The sequence below is a fragment of the Mustela putorius genome, unplaced genomic scaffold, assembly GCF_011764305.1.
Source record: "Mustela putorius furo isolate JIRA1106 unplaced genomic scaffold, ASM1176430v1.1 tig00003858_pilon_pilon_pilon, whole genome shotgun sequence".
NCBI lineage: Eukaryota > Metazoa > Chordata > Mammalia > Carnivora > Mustelidae > Mustela > Mustela putorius.
The window spans coordinates 34,635,817-34,642,400 of record NW_025422010.1 but is presented as its reverse complement, the minus strand read 5'-3'; the positions used below and the strand labels follow the sequence as shown (position 1 = coordinate 34,642,400).

The 6,584-nt window shown below is 35.3% G+C and overlaps 1 pseudogene; it reads left to right on the top strand.

The window, feature by feature from the left end:
- The first annotated feature begins 823 nt into the window (after positions 1-823).
- Positions 824-1,252, top strand: LOC101680259 (annotated as a pseudogene).
- Positions 1,253-6,584: the final 5,332 nt, after the last annotated feature.

The window sequence follows — 6,584 nt, the reverse complement described above, 5'->3', positions numbered from 1 at the left end:
GAAATCATCAAGGAAATAAGTATAGATAGATTCATGGTTATTAAATCATGTTCTTGAAAGACTATATCTCCTGGCCCAAGGTAAGTTGACAACTGGATGCCCAGGGCTGTAAGTAGGAAAAGATTCATGTAATTATAACTAGAAAACCAAACCTGCTCCAGGTGAGAGGGTGGGATCTGAATCCAGCCTACTCACCTTAGCACAGGGCTTACCTTAATAAATTCATAAGAAATTCCACACACTTTAATGTAATCTGTGAGTCTTGAGGGAGAGAAGCAAAGCTCTGCAGCATAAAATGCTTCTTGATGTCAGACTTACAAGTCTCCATAAAACAAACATTCCCACTAAAGACAACCCAGTTGTCAGTATTTACAAACCGCAATAAGATATCAGCAAGTACTTAAAAAGAAAGGCAAAATGTACACACGAAGAGCATGTTATGAAAATAAATGCCATCTTTGAAAAGCCGAAAAAACCGATTACGAATGGTAGATGTATTAAAGTGAATTACACATACATGAAGCTAGACATATAGTGCATTAGAGTTGAGGAAGCTATCCATAATGCATCTCAGAAAGATAAAGAGAATGGATATATGAGGAAGAAATTAAGAGATGGAGAGAATGGAATAAAAAGGGCTAAGTTAAATTTAATGAATACTAAAGGACAGAATGAGGAAAATGAAGTAATAAAAGGATAATGGCAGGCAATTTTCCAGAACTGAAGAAAGTTATAAGTCTTCAACTTGAAATGAGAATCCTACTGTCTTAAGAAGTATAAATAAAAATAAATCCTCTTTGTTCAGACCTGTGGTGTGGGTAGGATGGGCAAGTGTCTCAGTCTTTGCACTGGCAGGATACTCCATAGCCACTGAAGAGATCATGATAAACAGCACAAGAAAACCCATGTGGGTGCTGACCTAAAGCCCAACCCTTTTAGAGGTACTTCCCATGCAATGGGAATTGTCCTGGAAAAAAAGTAGGAATTGAAGCCAGACAGCCAAATTGTGCCATCAGGAAGTATGTCAGGGTTCAGCTGATCAAAAATGTCCAAAAAACCCACATAGCCTTTGTACATAATGATGGTTGTTTGAGTTTTATTGAGGAAAATAATGAAGTTCTGGTTGCTGGATTTGGATGCAAAGGTCATGCTGTCAGTGATGTTACCTGGGGTTTGCTTTAAGGTTGTCAAAGGAGCCAGTACCTTTCTTTTGGCCTTATACAAAGACAGGAAGCAAAGACCAAGATCATAGGTTTTGATGGTGAAATATGACAGTAATAAATTTTCATTTTAAAAAAAAAGTAAAACCACACCTAAATTCACATCTAAACTCTACAGGTGGACTGACCTTAGACCTTCTCAAAAGCAACAATATATGTAAGAAGATAATAAAATAATATATTCAGGAAACTGAGAGAAAATCATTGTCAATCTAGAATTATATAGGTAGTTACACTATCATTCAGGAGTGAAAGGGAAATAAACACATTTTCAGGCAAAGACAGAACCAGTTTTACCATACATAGACCTTCCCTTAAGGTCTAATAGAGATTCAGTTTTAGATTTTTGCATTTGTGTTTTCCTTTTTGGCACAAAGACTTTAAATCTAAATAGGGATTGCCCTATTGAGAAGAGGGGGTGAGAGAGAAGGAAACAAAACTGTTTATATTTTTATATATTTTGGATGTATTTGGCTTCAGGAAACAAATCTGAAATGGTTTAAATTGTTATAAAAATGACTAATAGAAATCAAGAGGTAAAATAGACTCTTGGTTAGTAAATCAGTGGGTAACTGGATTTTAACAAGGGTCCAATATTTTGCCGTAACTTCAGTAACAACTTGAATTTACCAGCTAAATTTGGAACCATAAATTTATGGCAGTGTAGCAGTTGGAACTGTAGCAGTTCTATGAATGATATACAGGAATAACCAGTCTCAGAGGAATACATGGGTTTGTTCTGTTCTTGCTTATTGGGGAGAAAAAACAACAACAAAACATAGTGAGGATAAATTTTCCAAAAGCCCCAGGTAGACTTCCCTCATGATCCATTGACCAAGATTAGAGCACATTCCCATTACCAAACCTGGAGGAGAGAAAGAAGCTGTTATAATTTACATAGACCTATTCACTGGGGGAAGATTTGATGTTGAGGAATTAATCACAAGGAAGAAAAAGGGATCACAAGGAAGAAACGGGTAGGAAGTGTAGAAATCTAAGGCCTCATCTTCCTCCAGAGGAGGATGAACAGATTGACACATTTATCTGTATTTAATTTAGATATAATGAGATAAATAATAACCCCAGAAAGCTGGTGAATAATCTTAAGAACACGAATAACATACAAAAACTCATCAAAAGCAGAGCATATAAAAGAAAGATAAAATTATCAGGGAAGATTTTATAATCACAAGCCCTCAAGTAAAGAACATAGTTTCAAAGTGCAGAGTGAACTCATAGGGGCATCACAGACCCATTACTGAAAATCCATGCCCATTTAGATTGTTCTCAAACAAATACAATAATTATTCTACTAAATGCCTTTAATCCTCTCTGAGACTTGGTACAAGAGCCAAGGGAGCCAAATATTTGTAAATTCAATATAATAGGCGTGGCTAGTCTTCTGACTGCAAATATTTCCTAAACATTAATGTTGTCCACAGTATATGTGGACAGTATACAAAGTACAAAGTCAATGGCATATCATGTATATTTCTCTCACTTTGTCAGGGCAAATTCTAGGTAGGACTATCACAGAAGTTCCATGCCCAGTAAAGAAAATAATCAGGACCCACCTGCCTAAAAATATTCTCCACCTGTCCTTGTGCTGTATAGCCAACTCACTTCTGTTAAGGACCTAGAGTTGGCATGGCAGGGAGGAGGGAGGTGGTGTATCTAACCTGTAACTAGCAGGCAGTCACACCACACAAACTTCTGCAGCAAACCTATAACCTTAAACAGGCATACCTCAAACATAACCCCTCTTCGTTCTCTACAGGATGTCAATTCACTGCTTATTTGTTATTTAATGGTTATATATTTTGTATACAACGTCTCTATATTTGGAGAAAGGGATAACCATGACTGGTTTTGCAGGAATTGACCAAAGTTGACTGGTGTATCTACACTACATGCTAGATTGTCCACTGGCAGTGTTGTCAGTCACTAGGAGAAATCATTTGGGAACTAAAATGGCTTATTAGGTAAGACCTTTAAGTGAGAGGGCTGAGGTTTCTAGAAAAATCAAATCAGGATAAAGACTTTCAGGATTTGTATTTAGATATAAAAGAACTGACCGGTAGATTAGCATGTGAGATCAGGAGTAAAAGATGGAGAGAAAGCCTAGTATGTGAAAAGAACATGAATATTGCCGTCAAACCCTCCTGGAATGGAATTCTGGCTCTGCCATTTATCAGCTTTTTGACTTTCAGCAAGGTATATTTAACTGTTTTAAAAACATTTCTTCATCTGTAAAATCAGGGCTTTTTTTTTGAAGAGTAGAAAATTATTTTTAAAGTATCTTTTAGATATTAATACTTAACACTTGTTGAGTAGAGCTTTTATTTTATTTTTTTTAATATTTTATTTATTTATTTGACAGACAGAGATCACAAGTAGGCTGAGAGGCAGGTAGAGAGAGAGGAGGAAGCAGGCTCCCTGCTGATCATAAAGAGGAATCTTTGTATTGACCACAGCCCTATCTTGGCTTCTTTAATATACAAACCTATGTAAGAAATTGTGCACTTTGGGCTTTCATACTAAATTGTGAAAGACTCTGTCATCTCCTTCTCTCCTGGTAGCCTCAAGTGCACAAGAAATATTGCAGGACTAGAGGGAATTAAAGGGACACAGATGCAACAGAGGATGTCAAAGGCTCTCCGATGCATTGATGTTTTGCTAAGGGCCAGCTTAAATGGTAAAATAGAAAACCCAATCAGTCCTCAGGGGAAACAGATTTGCAAATGGGATTTGAATAACAACTCGGTGTTACAGCACCAGAAACCCACCCATTAATTTGTGGATCTCAGATTTCTGTGCACACAACAGTTAAATTCATTTCCAACCTTGTTACCAAGACTTTTGCAAAAACAAATAATTGATGTCTCTGACATGTTACAGCATGGAAGCAGGAAGTCTAATTAAATAAACTTGTTCAATAGCAAGTATATCTATTAGTCAGTGATACAAGTGTCAGCAGGTTGATGAATGTATAAATTTTTCATAAAGTATTTGTACATCTCCCTGACAGTCATTTGTCCCTAGATGTACATAGTTATCCATGCTTGGATATGAGATTAAGGCATTTCAGAAAAGAAATCTTCTGTTTTTATTGTGAAATACAACACATACTGAAGAGGCATAAAACATAAAGATACAACTTAATAAGTTATTAGGAAGCAAACATAAGTAGGTCAAGAAATGCAAAGTTGCCATCACTCCAGAAACCCCCACATGATGAGTTCCCAATAACAAATATTTCTGGCCACTCCCCCTTTACTTAAAAGTAAAGTTAAAGATGATTTTGATGTCCATGGTAATTTGCATCCTTGTTTTCTTATACAGTTCTATATTGTTGGTATGCACCTCTAAAGTTGCTACGTTACTTTTGCCTGGTTTATTAGAGCCGTTGGTGTTGCTATGTTACTGTGTTGGTGTTATGCCACTAACGCTTGTTCACTTCTGTTTTACAGTATTCTCTTGCATGACTCTACCCCAGTCAGTGCATTCAGTCTTCTTTTGTGGCCAATTGAGTCGTCTGGGTTATTTCAAACAGTACTCTTAGGAATATTTTGTACATGACCACTGGTACCATGTACACACATTTTGGGGGAATGCACATAGGAATGATATAGCCTTTTTACTGTTTATCATTGTTATATGTATATGTTTAACAGAATAATCCAAAGAGTTTTCCAAAGTGGTCGTGAAACTTAAATTCCCATAAATAGCATATAAGATATAAGCATATATATCTTATAAACATATAGCATATAATATATATAAGATATATTAACTGTTAACACTTGCCAACATTTGATATTTCAGTCTTTTTCTTTTACGCTTTTTTATTTAAATTCAATTAGCCAACGTGTAGTACATCATTAGTTTCCAGATGTAGTGTTCAGTAATTTATCAGTTGCATATAACATCCAGTGCTCATCAGTCTTTTTCATTTTAGTCTTTCTGGTGGGTACTGATTTTCATTTTTATGATTAGTAGTGAGGCTTATCACCTTTTCATGTACTTTTTGGCCTTTCATTTATCTTTTTTGTTGTGAAGGACTTGTTACCTACCTATTTTTAAGATAGGATTGGGTATCTCTTTCTTATTGATTTATAGAAGGTTCTTTCTCTCTCTCTCTCCTTCTTATTTGTCTCTATCATATATTTTTTATGTATCATTTAAATATGATATGATCCTTTTGTTGGTTTTATGTTAGCATGATCTTCTCCTACTCTTTAGCCTGCCTTTTATTTTCTCACCAGTGTCCTTTGAGGAAGAGATGTCCTTAATTATCTTTAGTGTTTTTTATAACTTGCTTGGAAATATTTTTCTTTTTACCTTCGGGAAGCATTTTTTTTTTTAAATTTTGGGCTGTTTACATTGAATTCTACAATTCACTTGGAATTAATTTTTGTTTACATTGTAAGGTAGAGATTAAATTTCATTGTCTTCCACATAGAAAATCAATTTTCCCAACATCATTACTACAATGACTTTGATTTCTTTCTCTGCTCCCCGGAGTTTCACCTTTCTCACCATTCAATTATCTTTGTTAGTATGGGTGTCTTTCTGGCCAAATGGTATATTAGAATATCCTTGCATTAATCATACTCTAGTTAGTTACCTGCTGATACAGTCTGAGTTGATTTCACGGGCATAAGTCCTTCTACTTTATTTCCTATCTTTAAGAGTTTCTTAGCTCTTCTTGGTTCTTGCATTTCCATGTGCCTATTAATACCAGATTTCATGTTGCATAAAATAGAGTTTGGGATTTTGTGTGAGATGCCAATTAATCTGAAAATCAGTTTGAGAGCATTACCATCTTTACAATGTTGTACCTTTTAACTCATCTACATGATGGATCTTTCAATGTATTTGTCTCTATATCAATAATTTCTGGTTTTCTCCTTAGGTTTCATATATAAATACACATGTATATGAATAAAAATATATGTATTCCTATATACTTAGTTATAAATCTTACTTTTTGAGAAAAAAATGTTTGGTTGTTAATGAATAGGAAAAAAAGGGATTTTTTAATGTTGACCATATAAACAACTTTGTTGAACTTCTTAAATTAATTCTTTTTTTTTTTTTTAAGATTTTTTTGTTTATTTGACAGACAGAGATCACAGTAGACAGAGAGGCAGGCAGAGAGAGAGAGGGAAGCAGGCTCCCCGCTGAGCAGAAAGCCCGATGCGGGACTCGATCCCAGGACCCTGAGATCATGACCTGAGCCGAAGGCAGTGGCTTAACCCACTGAGCCACCCAGGTGCCCCCTTAAATTAATTCTAATAATTTGTAGAGTCTTTTGAAGTTTTAGTCCACAGCCATATTATATATAAAATGACAGCTTTATTT